General features: G+C 47.9%; 2 long non-coding RNA genes across 2 annotated transcripts; both read left to right on the forward strand.

Moving 5' to 3' along the window:
- The first annotated feature begins 3,439 nt into the window (after nt 1-3,439).
- On the forward strand, nt 3,440-8,760 carry LOC140685948 (uncharacterized). Its single transcript, XR_012059417.1, has 3 exons — nt 3,440-3,750; nt 8,222-8,307; nt 8,677-8,760. It is a non-coding gene; the product is annotated as an uncharacterized lncRNA (long non-coding RNA).
- Nucleotides 8,761-10,178: 1,418 nt separating this feature from the next.
- LOC140685949 (uncharacterized) lies at nt 10,179-11,333 on the forward strand. Its single transcript, XR_012059418.1, has 2 exons — nt 10,179-10,485; nt 10,850-11,333. It is a non-coding gene; the product is annotated as an uncharacterized lncRNA (long non-coding RNA).
- The last annotated feature ends 878 nt before the right edge of the window (nt 11,334-12,211 follow it).

Genomic DNA, 12,211 nt, shown 5'->3' on the forward strand with positions numbered 1-12,211 from the left:
CAAAGGCACTACATTTTAAAGTAAATGCTATTTCTTTTTAATTATGGGAAGTTATTAGATTAAATTTCCTTTTTGATTATTATTTCTTATGGGAAGGAAAAATAGTTTCCTGAAATAAAAACTCAAGTAGATGGAAAAATTGTGAAGAACAACTCACCACAGAGTCCTTGAAGTGATAACAACAATTTTTCTGTTAATTGGATTCTGTTGAATTTAAATATTTATTGAATATTTGCTCTGTTCTTTTTGTCAGGTGTTGCACTAGCTGAGGATACAGAGGTGAATAAGATTTGGCTGTGTCTTCAAGGAGCGCACATCTTGTGTGTATATCAGACGCACACAGAGGTAACTCTAGTACACGTCACAGTATGTGTTACGCCGTGGACATTTAGAAGGCAGAGGGTGTAGTCTTCACCAGATTAATAATGTCAGCATTCACAAAGTGGGTGATACGTGATCTGGGCCCTGCAGACAGTGCTGGATTGGAAGACTGAAAGAAGTATTCAGTCTGAAGATGGATCATGAGCAGGCACAAATATCTAAATAAAGTCATGATAATACCCAAACCCACCAAATGAGGAGACGTCAGGTAAACACGGAATCCGAAAGCCATGACTTTCTGTTTTGCAGTTGACCTTGAAGGAGTTACAATAACTTTCTGAGTCGTAGTTAGCCTCATTTTGAGATTTTATAATAATACCTATGTCTCAGCATTGCTGTGAAGATTAAGTGAAAGCATGTGAACATGACAGAGACTAAGTCTTCGAGCCAGATGTAAGTCCGTATCCCCACCACCCTCACGCAGATGCACACACCTGCACACACACGTACATGTTACTATGGGAAAAGCAGCTGCAAGTATTACTGTGTTTATGGTTGTTACTTCAGACGTCACACAACTCTAGCCCCCCCATCTCTGGAAGCGGAATATACGTCTGGTGATGCATAGTTTTCACAGTCGATCATAAAGTTAGTTTATTAAATGGATGCATTATTCACACGCTGAGTCATCCTCTGATGCCCTAAAGCAATAACATAAATTGTCCTTGAGGAAACATTGGTGGAGAGAGCCCTAATCTTAGATGCAACCTCATAGAGCGCTGTGTTCGCTCATTTTATAGCTCCACCCACACACAATTCTCATCGAGATACTGTCACGGAAGACGAACGCCAGGGAGCCCGGGGAATCTGCGCGGGATTGCATCCTCTTGCTGAAGCCATGCTGAAGACGCTTTGACAGAGGGCTCATCTCTTTCTTGCTTTAAACATGTCCTTTCCGCAGGTACCCGAGAATACCGTGTAATTTGTAAAGATAACCGGGATAATGAATGCACACTGTAGTCAGCCATTACCAGTAGTAATTGGTGTACCTTTCATCTCCTGTCAAGCAGGGTGGTTAGGATTAGGACCAAAAGGCAGCTATCATCTCTCTCATTTCCTGACTCAGACAAAAGGCAAAAAAAGGTGCCTGCCTGTGCTGATAGGTGTCTGATCAAAGCAGCTGAAAGCTGTCAGAAGCCAGCCAGCCTCCGCAGCCTGGCTGCTTCCTAATGCAGGCCTGCCTTTGATCTGCCGGCCGTCTAACTGCAGTTCTATTTATGTAAAAAATAATCATCTGGGTTGTAACTGAACAGAGGAAAGTGCCATGTGCTATTCTGATGCTGGCTTTGCAGTCTGATAAAGTTAGGAAATGCGGACTGATTCTGTCCTGAGTGTGCGTGTGTGTGTGTGTTTGTTCAACTCATTCAATAAGACAAAAACTACAATCAAAATACCTTTGAACCTTCATCACATAAATTCACAGTCAGCAGTAAGCAGAATGCGAGTAGAAAGAAATTATTCTCCTTGGAAGACTGAAAAAAAACCTTAAGTAAAATTGCTACAATATTTGGCATCTGTGTTTTGCCTTTCAGCAAAATTGACTGGCTGGTTACAGGTTTATGAAAAGGGAACTGGTCTTGGATTTAAAAGATCACAGATCTCAGGCCCGTTACTTTCTGGGCATGTGAATTTCCACTCATCACTAACCGCGTACCTGCTCTAGGCCCCTCATCTGGTGTACAGTATGTGAGCACACTCCTGCATGCCAGATACTGCAAACATCAGATGAAAATGCTGGCACGGGGTTGTTAAAAGCAACAGAGGGAAGTTTTTGGCCAAAGAGCAGACAGACAAGTATGAGTATCACTTAACCTCTCTCGTCCGGGTTCCGCTGCCACTCTGCATGAACTGAACCAAGTGTCTTCCATCTCTGCAATCAAGATAATTGAATGGGTAAATGAATAAAAGAATGTGAGCAGGAACTCATAAAACCTGACTTGGAGAACTAAAAAAGCAGGCAGACGAGTTCCAGAAAAACTACATATATGTCTTTATTACTGCGATTACTAGTGATTTATCTGTGCTTAGCTTCAATATTCAGGCACACAGACACACACACTCACATACATAAACAGGACACAGGTGCTGGCCCGTAGCGATGTCACTAAATACCTGTGACTGTCACCCTAAGTAAACATGTCTCCACAGTGACCACTTACAGAATACACAACATGGTCTCAAGGAATCCATACCTCGCACAATACCTGAAACACACTTAGCATATAGGACACGTTTCTCGAAAAAGCCAATCGTTCTTGCATAATATTCTGGGGGTGGAATCTCATATATGACAAAAGATATTTTGTCATAATTATTTGGATTTGTCCCTTATTGTCCCCTTGAAACTCTGCTCTCCTGGCTGTCACGGAGCTTGAACGCACAGCGCACAGCAGGTCTGCTAATGCCATGTGTTCGGTCAGTCCCTGCAGAAGGAGCTCAAACACCCGCAAGAGCCACAACCAGAGGCTGGGGTTCCGGTCAGATCTGCACGGTTAGGGCCGCCAGAGCAGGACTGGGGCTTTGAGGGCTCAGTTCGGGCAGCCTGGTCAACACTGAAGGAGCTGCTGCAGAAGGCCGTCACGGCAGAGAATGTCCGGCTCATCCCGGTGCGTCTCCGAGGCGCGCCGCCGCCCTCCGCAGGCTGTCCGCGCTTCCCAGCTCAGGAGGGAGCCTGAGGTCAGCGCCGCCCTTCTGGGCCCCGCGCCTTCCCGACGCGCCCGCCCGGCCGGCCGCGCGGCCCCGCCAGGGACCCCCGCAGAGAGGACGGGGCTGCGCTGGTGGTCGCAGCCTCAGCTCAGCCCCATTTTCTCCTTTGTCCGCGGTGGACAAAGACGCCACCGCATCGCTCTTTGAACCCATTTCTGATCTGGTGGGGAGGGAAAGAAAGCCTCTCAGGGACGGGCAGCGGCCCCCGGGCAGGCCCCGGGGAACGTGCGGGGCGCCTGCGCCTGCGCCCTGCCCTCGCGTTTGCGCCTGCGCGCTGCCCTCGCGTTTGCGCCTGCGCGCTGCCCTCGCGTTTGCGCCTGCGCGCTGCCCTCGCGGCCCCGCCGCACCGACAGCTCCGCGTCTCCAGCCGCCCACCCGCCCGGCACGTTTTGGGCTCGCAGCCGCTTGCGCATCCTGTTGGTTCTGTTTCTCCGGAGAAACCTGACGAACCTACTTCCCTGTGTGTTGAGGGTTTTGTCGCGTAGCTTCCTCTCACGCTCAGCACGCGAGTGGCCTGTCTTTCCTGAGACGCGGCCGCTGGTCCCCGGGAGAGGCCAGGGGCAGCGGCCGCCCCCAGGCCCTGCGTGGCCGGGCTTCCCAGGCAGCGCCGGGGAGTGTCGCTTGAAGCAGTGCTTCCCGGCTGCCTGCAAAGAACGGAACGCGGTAAGAAGGAATGAGCAAAACGTATCAAGGAGCAGAGGTGGGCGACGGAGGAGGAAAACCTTGAGCTCACGGCTCCAGCGGGTCTGAAGCAGGTGTCTCCCCGTGTTCCCCAGTGATGTGGGACAAACACTGGGCTTCCTTGTTTGGGTTTATTTCGGTTGGGTTTCTGGCACTGGAAGATGACCGTAAATAGTGTTAAGGGAGTTTTTAAAAGGGAATCAGGAAAAAAGAAAAGGGGGACTTCGTGGTTACGGCTGGCTTTGAGTTGGGGCAGGGCTACAAACTAGAACTGAGCATCAGCTTGAATAATTCTTCCATCAGCTGGCTGCTGGGAGGCAGAGGGAGACGGGCACACAGAAGAGACACGCTCGGTGTCAGGTTTTGGAAAGCTTAAATTTGAAGCAGTCTAGGTAATTATTTGAAGGAGACAGACTAAAGTCTGGAAGCCAGTAATACTTTTTGAAAAAAGCAATTTAAATCTGAAACAACTTGGCATTTCAAGTGAGAGAGTGAAATTATAAAAGGAACATGGCATAGGCAGCCGCGGCAACGGGCTGCGTGTATTGCAGCAACAGGAGGCCAGGCGTCGAAGATCAGCCTGGAGACTCCAGCCAAAGGAAATCCGTCCCCGGGAGATGGAAGGAGGTGTAACTGCCCGCTGGGTCGTCCGTCCTCACGCTGCAGAGGAGGTGATGCGGAAGGGCGGTGTGAGCTGGATACTGACCTTCAGTTAGGCTGAGCTTGAAATCCCAGCCAGCAACTCACGTGGAGGATTCCTGAGCATTTATGGAGACAGGGTGCTTTGGAAACTGAGACTCAAGTTTAGAAATCTTTATCCATAAAGAAAGTAACTCAGTTGCATGCAAGGATGAACTCTGGTGGTGCTCAATGTGTAATTTAAAATAATAAAGAAGGAAGCAAACAGAGAAAGGAAGAGAGAAAGAGGGAGGGAGGGAAAGAGGAAGGAAGAAGGAGGAACAGAGGGAGGGAAGAAAGAAAAAAGCATTGGCAAGTGTGTAGACAGAGAAAAGGCAAAAGCCCACACCACAGCTTCTGGCAGTGCTTTTTCTGGGGATGGAAAAAGAAGAAAAAAACACAGTCTCCTTTCAAAATAAACACAAGCAGTACGTGGTCGGACGGCGATAAACACAAGACACAACTAAGAGAGCTGAGGGGCACGTCAGCCAAGGATGGGATGATTTAATACATTCAAGTGATGCCACAAGGCAGCTCAGGAAACTAAGGGGACAGGACATGCTGTGGTTTGGATAATCAAGACATCACCGTGTCCCATCTTACAGAGCACATTTTCAGCTGACAGATGGAGCCAGAGCTGCGATTGCTGGGCGTTAATGAAGAGACAAGAAGCAGTAGCGGCCAGTTCTTTCTTTTAAGGGCTTGGATGGTGTGTGAATTCAGATGACAGGGAGGAAAAAAATAAAAAAACAGTGCGGAGGGTCAGGTTAAAACTCTGATGAGAACCTGAGGCCGACGTGGCTAAGGTCAGAGTGCAGAGGGAGAGATGAGGCTCAAGGCTTTAGCTGAGGGATGAATCCTGACGTGGGGAGGGAGGAGCAGCTTCTGAGGCAGGAGTGATGAATAAGAAGAGTGAAGACGCAGAGGTTCTGAGAAAGCTCTGTTTTCTCAGATGCCAGTTCCATTCTCTTGTCCCTGGAAGCCGTCCACCACGGTCAAGACCCAACCCACACTCTGTGAGCACAAGAAAAATAATTCCTTCCCAAACAGGAATCACCGGGGACTCCTGTTTACCCGACGGCTGTGCGATGCCCCCTCCTCTGGGCCACACAGAGCATGCTTCTCTCTGCGTCACGTACTTAGGAGCGGCCTGCGGTGGGGCAGGGGGGTGCTGTCCCACAGCGCAGCACTTACGAAGCATCACAGGAGGGACTACTCCAGATGACCCATCACTGTCCACTTACTGCTACAAACAATGTAGGGAAAGTTCGAGGGACCCTAAATAGTGTAGAGGAAGTCAGTCTTGACACTTCTGATAGTAAGATTTCTCTTGAATAAGAAACCAAAATTGAATGCTCACTTCATTTCCTGGCAGTGACACACTGCGTCCAGGCTCACATTCATACTTTGAAGATGAAAAGAGTAGCAATGACAAAAACAATGAAAATCCAATATAGTTTCACCCAGACTTGATTATTGAAAATCACCCCACGTTAAGAGAGTAGCGCTCACAGTCACTCCAAAGAGATGAATTGATAGAGTAAGACAAAGACCTCATAAAACACTAAGAGATTTTTTTGAGCTCCGTACAAGATCTCAAGATCTGTGTCCAGATGATGCAATAACATTTCAGAAAAAAAAAAAAATCCTCAAGAAAAGAATAGGCAAATAAAAAGGGCATGGGTTTCTGAGATTCCCTAAGTATAAAAAGATCTGAGTTGCGTAGAAAGAACATTTAACGTTCGGACCACAACAGAGAGACCCGTGATGCCCAAAACTGCAGAGGCAAGATCCCACAGAGAGCATTTTGTTCACACCAGCTAATCCTTTGCTTCTCATGAGAAGTTTGTCCACAGTCATTTTTTTACTGAAGGGCAGATGGCAATTGAAACTGTCTATTGAGAAATGATCTCCCCAGTAACTGTCTGAAGATGTTAGCTGTTTTTGAGGGAAGTTCTACCAACATAAAGAAATGGCTGGTGGACACCAGGAACTTAACCCTTTTTTAAGGCTCCTAGCAAATTTAGCTAAATAATCGTCAACATGCATGTGGCACTAGAAAACACTTTTTTTTCCTTTTCTTGAGATAAGTCAACCTACAATTTGAAGGTTTCAGATTCCTATTTCCCATAAAGATACAAGGCAAAGATGCTTCAAAACATATTTTCAAATTTTTTCTCATGATCTCCTCAAAACATAATTAAGCTGAATACAGAGAAAAATAACCCGCTTTTAGCTTCTTTGTTGGAAAACAAAGATAAGGCTAGTGAAACAGTCACAGTTTTCAAGGCAATAACTACCCACACTTAAGCTGATGAAAACTTCTCCCTGTACTAAAGATGCTCATTATACAAGAAGTCTCATTCAGCTTTTGAAATCCGCTTGACCACAGCCTCCTTAGCTGCCCAACTGACGTTCACTGCCGAGAAATCAAACATCTAGATAAAAGAAGGTGTTGACCTATCTTTGTCATTTAGCAGCTAAAACTTCCAAATAAAAGTAAATGTATTTCAACCAGTAGGGAAAGTAGAAAATGGTTTCAGTAGCTCTAGAGCATAAACGTGTATGTCAAGATGAAAATGTAGAGAGTCAAAATACCTCACTCAGAGTCCTCACTTTAATGCATCAAAAGTACGTGGTACAGTGGAAAGTGCTCTAAGCTGAGGGCCAGACAGATTGAAGCTCAAAACTAAGACCTACCTCCTGTTTTTCCTTCTGCATGTCTGTGACTTGGTGACTTAAGTTCTCTGAGCCACTGTTTTTCCTCTATTAAATAGAGTTAATGACATTGTCAGTATGGACGCATTAGAGTGGATAGTCCGTACACGGTTGCTAATAGACAGAGAAAATGGAATTCAGCATTCTCAAAGCAGTTACATAATTAGTGAGGTTCCAGAATGAACTGACAGATATTTACAATAGATACAGCGCGCTCTTTGAAAACACTTGACGACGAACGCTAATATATTCAGTAGGCAGGCAAATTGCTGTGCCGAAGAGAAGGAGCGTGCTGCGGAGACGCTTCTGCCTTTTTAATATTTGTTTTCACAGAGTGCTCTTGTGGTCTGTTGGGAAGACAGGACCGGGGACTCAGAACGGGAAGGCTGAGCTGGGGAGGTGCTCTGGTGCTCTCCGCTTCTGTAGCTGAACCTGGCATCAGGGAGTGACCAGAGAGAGCCAGAGCTGGAAGCAGGACCCTGTTCCTCCAGTCCAGGCTGTGCTGTTAATATCTGTGACTGCAGCCAGTCTCTTGCCTTTCCTGGTCTGACCTGGAGTAAGATGCCTGTGGAACTGAAATGAGGAAGTAGACTAAATGATGAGTAAGGTAGTTTCCCCAGGAAATATCTATCAAGACAGTTAGGAAGCTCACCACTCCCAGGAGAAGACCCAGCAGGGATAAGGAATAGCTGGAGGGCCACATGCACTCAGCGCGTCATACCCCCCACCCAGAAGTCTGTAATTCTGCAATGCTAATTAGTGGGCTTCCTGTATTCCTGCAGTGAGGGTATCCAAGGTGGAAGTGGCTAAAGATAACAGAAGGATCACGGAGGGGAGTGAGGATCCTAATTGTGTGTCTGATGCCGTCATGCATGTGAACCTTCCCGCAGGGATAGCCTTGCCCCTGGCGCAGGGAGCAAGTGGTTGTGGAGAGTGGAGGACGGTGGCTTCTTAGGCAGTCGTGTCACTGAGTTTATGCATGGAGTGGTGGGTGGCCCAGCCTTTACAGTCACACTCATTCAACAGACTTAGTCATTGAATCTTTGCCATGTTCTAGATGCAGCAGTGACTAACACACACAAAACAAGCACAGCCCAGAGACCGTTTATCTTATCAGCAGAAATGCGGAAAAGTAAGTGGCGTGTAAGTATAAACATAGGAATGTCTCCTCCGAGCAGCAAAGCTCACATGTTTATTGCCCCGCTACACTGGCATTTGAAGATGAGGGGACTTCAGACGGTCTTGCAGTTTATTTTGACGAGCCTTGCGTTCCCACCCTCCCCCCACCTGTTTGAGCTTCTGAGCTCAAGGGGTAACTGCACATAGTTTAGATCCATCCACCCACCCAGGGACAAACTCAGTACCTAGTCTACAGCAGGTGTGCGGCAGAGACACAGCACATACTCACTAGACTCCCAGCTTTAACATGCCATTGCTGGGAGGCATAATAGCAATGCTGTTTCTTTGTGTTCTCATAAGTTCCCTATTCGTATTCGTTTCTAATGCTCACAGGTATCCAGCAACATAAAGACTGATTGTTTTTCCAGTTTAACCCAGGAGAAAACTGAAGAAATGGGAGTTAAGCGTCGTGAGGTGGGTAACCCATCTCCGTAAGCAGCAGAGCTGGGGTTGGAGCTTTGTCTGACTGCTCTGTCTTCAGAGTCCAGCTCATCCCACCGGGCGACGTCCCAGCACCACACCCCCTGCAGTTCTGGGTGTCTGCAGCTGGGCCCTTTAGATTGCTCCCTCCTCCTCTCCCGGCTGCTCGCCCCTCCAGGAGGCTGTGTGGCGTGGCCCCCTGTCTGCTGCCTTGCCCCTTGGAGAGGAGGTGGGGGGAGGGAAGGATGAAATCTTCGTATTTTCCACCAGCGCTCCCTCGGCGGGGCCCTTGTGGGCTGGCTCCACTCCTCCCGAAGGCCCTCCCTCTGCTAGGGGCCGCCTCCTGCGAGGCCATCTTCCTGGGAGCTGGCGGCCAGTCCGTCCCCTTCTCCCTCGTGTCTGGGAGTTACTAGCCCCGGGGACCGCAGCATCAGTGCACTGATGCAGCACTAGTGACTAGAGGCTTTATTCAGATCTGATCAGTATCTGTGTATATACGTGTATGCAGGTGTGCGCAGCTCTGTGTCATGTTATCACACGTATAGATTTGTGTAACCACCACCACAGCCAAGAACTGTTTGGTCACCACAGATGATCTCTTCCATGCTACCCTTCCATGGTAACACCTCCCTAGGCCTGGCAACAAGCAATGGCTTTCAGAGAGTTAAAAAAAAAATCATACAAAATTGACGTCAGATGGGATTTTCCTGAAACTCTCTCAGAGTAGACTCACTAAAAGTCGATCGCTTTTCACCCCACCCCAGTCCCCAGGGCCCAGTCCCCAGGGCCCAGAAATTCCACCTTGAACCTACTGCTTCCTCGTCCCACCTTTTTTTCCATATGTGTCTCTGCCATAATCCCATTCTATCTGTCTATCTCTCTCTGTCTATCTCTCTGTCTGTCAGTCATCTATCTGTCTATCTATCCATCCATCCATCCATCCATCTACATACACGTGCAGACACACACAACACACAGCACATATGGGTACAGATGTAAATATTAACACAGAGAGACTGTTTTATTTACAAAATAGCTCCAAGTACTCCATTCATTCATTTTCTCTAGAGACAGGTGCAGTCAGTTCAATTGTTTTTGGCAATTATTTCAGGATTAATTACTTTCTATGATACTAATTCATCTTGAGAAGTGGGTTTTTCAACAAAATGACTCATAAAAATAGAAATTACGCTAGGAAACAAGAAGTACCAAGCTGTTACTCATTTGCCAAATTCTACCAATATTTTCGTAATCAGTAAAGTCTGATCTTTGCTATCAGGAAAAATAGCCTAGTTCTCGAGCTGCTGGTCCTAACGTACTTCCCAGCATAATAGCGCTCACACCCACCTTTCCTGCATTTGATGTTCACAGGAATCATGTGACAAAGGTATCTTCATAATCCCTCTTGTAGGTGACGTCACAACAGCTCAGAGAGGTTATGGGACCTGCTTGCGGACGCGTAGCCAAGGGGTTCTAGAGCCAGGACTTGGCCCGGGTCTGAGTCCCCTTCCACTGTCTATGTCACACTGCTCAGTGACATCCACGCAAGGAACTATCAACTCTCTAGGAAAGCAGTCTCACCCATTTGCATCAGTACGCTGTCACGACGTCAAGGTGACTGCTAGGAACACATCAGTGGGAGCTGTCTTTCCTTCCATTCCATTGACTCTTCCAGAAAACCAGAGGAAACGGACTATCAAACAGGGATGCAGTGAGCTGACGGTGAGGCGGATGACGGCTTCTGGAGCGGGGGGAATCATCTGAGATTTTGGGTTCATTTTAAATGAAGCAGACGCACAGCCTTGGCCAGAAAACGGGCAAAAAACAGAGGCTGGATAAAGCGGGTCAAGGAAACACGCACATTCCTGCCCCAGGCTTGGGTTTGGGGCGTTGACACGGAAGGGAAGCGAAAGTCTGGGCAGGTGCACGTGGTTCGTAAACTTGGGTCTTTTTCTTTAATGAGGCACGTGGCGCTCCTGCCATCGAGAGCGTCTCCGTGATCACTCAGGCCTGCCGCCTGTCTCTCACTGGACGAGCCCAGGTCTCACGTAGCCGTGTGCTTATTTAAACCTGTGCTCGCTTCTAGTTGTCAATCACTGCGAGGAAGTCGCTCTCCAGGCTGCAAGCGCCTTTCCCTCTGTGAGGTCGGGGGTCGTCGGGGTTGGAGGCAACGCACGCGACCACGTCCACTGCGAGCACGGGCAGACCGTAAGCCTGCTCGCTGCAGGAGCCACTGTTACTGCAACGGCGACTTGCGAGCCATCACGCGGACGTCCTAGACTCAAGTCATAATGGTGAGCAGTGGTCTGACTGCCAGGACGTATTTTAAGTGACGTTCACCCTACAAAGGGTGTACGTTAGGAATAATTAAATAATTATTACGCCCTACTTTTAGTTAGCTGTCATCTGAAAGGAAGAAAAGCTATTCAGTTTATCTTTCCTTATGTCATAGGAGTGATGACTCAGCTCATAGTAACAGCTTGCGTTTATTGAAACTTTAGCTCCCTTGCCAAGGAATTCAGGAATTAGATTAAGCATTTTTCCCCCAAATAAAGGCCTTTTTTAAAATATTTTAAGTTGCCTTTTTGTATTATCTCTAGGTCACACACAACTTTTACAATTCAGTCTCACAGTTAGAAAGACAACAGGGAATTTACCAGGAGCACACTCATTCTACCCCATCCCTTACGTGTGATGTGGATTTAGAGTTTTGGGAAATGGCTGAGGGCACCAAAAGCAGGGAGGTCTTAATCATGGCTGTGCATCAAAGAGACGGGAGGAAATGGAACATTTCTGGTGACGGTAAGGCCATCTAGGTAGCTACACGAAGTCTATGTGTGCAGGAGTGTGCTCGGCAGCAGCAGAGGGGTTCATGGTAAAGAGCAGTCAGTCAATGTGACCGTCAGGCTGTTAGGTCTTAGGCTGACAGTTTCAGACAAAACCTCATGATTTAACATTTCTTGCCTAAAATACTTCACGGCTCCTGCAAAACCCAACCTCTATGCTCCTGAGCCAAAAAAAAGACGACTTGCGACACCTGTTCACATTTGGCTGCTTCCCGTTTCCTGGTGCCCCTGTCCAAGGACGCCCTTCATCCTGTCTTCCTTGGAGAACCCTCCTCATCCTGAGTGGCCAAAGCCAGTTGACCTATTTCTGTGGTCTCTTCTCTGACTCACGGCAAATATATGTGTGTTTGTATTTGCTTGCCTGAACCCCAGGGCGCTCTGCCCGCCACCGTTACAGGAATGGTAACACGATGATGGAAAGCTAGCACCTATGTGCACGCACTTGATCCTCGGTGTGTGAAGCCAACTTACTTTATGAAGCAAACAGGGAACCGCCTAAGTCAGAGATGATCTCCAGTTAGTCCACGGGACCCAGGGAAGACCTGTGTCTTTGACCTTCTGGAACAGCAGATCAGCAGACCCTTTCTGGAGAGGGCCAGACA

The sequence above is a fragment of the Vicugna pacos genome, chromosome 15, assembly GCF_048564905.1.
Source record: "Vicugna pacos chromosome 15, VicPac4, whole genome shotgun sequence".
Classification (NCBI taxonomy): Eukaryota; Metazoa; Chordata; class Mammalia; order Artiodactyla; family Camelidae; genus Vicugna; species Vicugna pacos.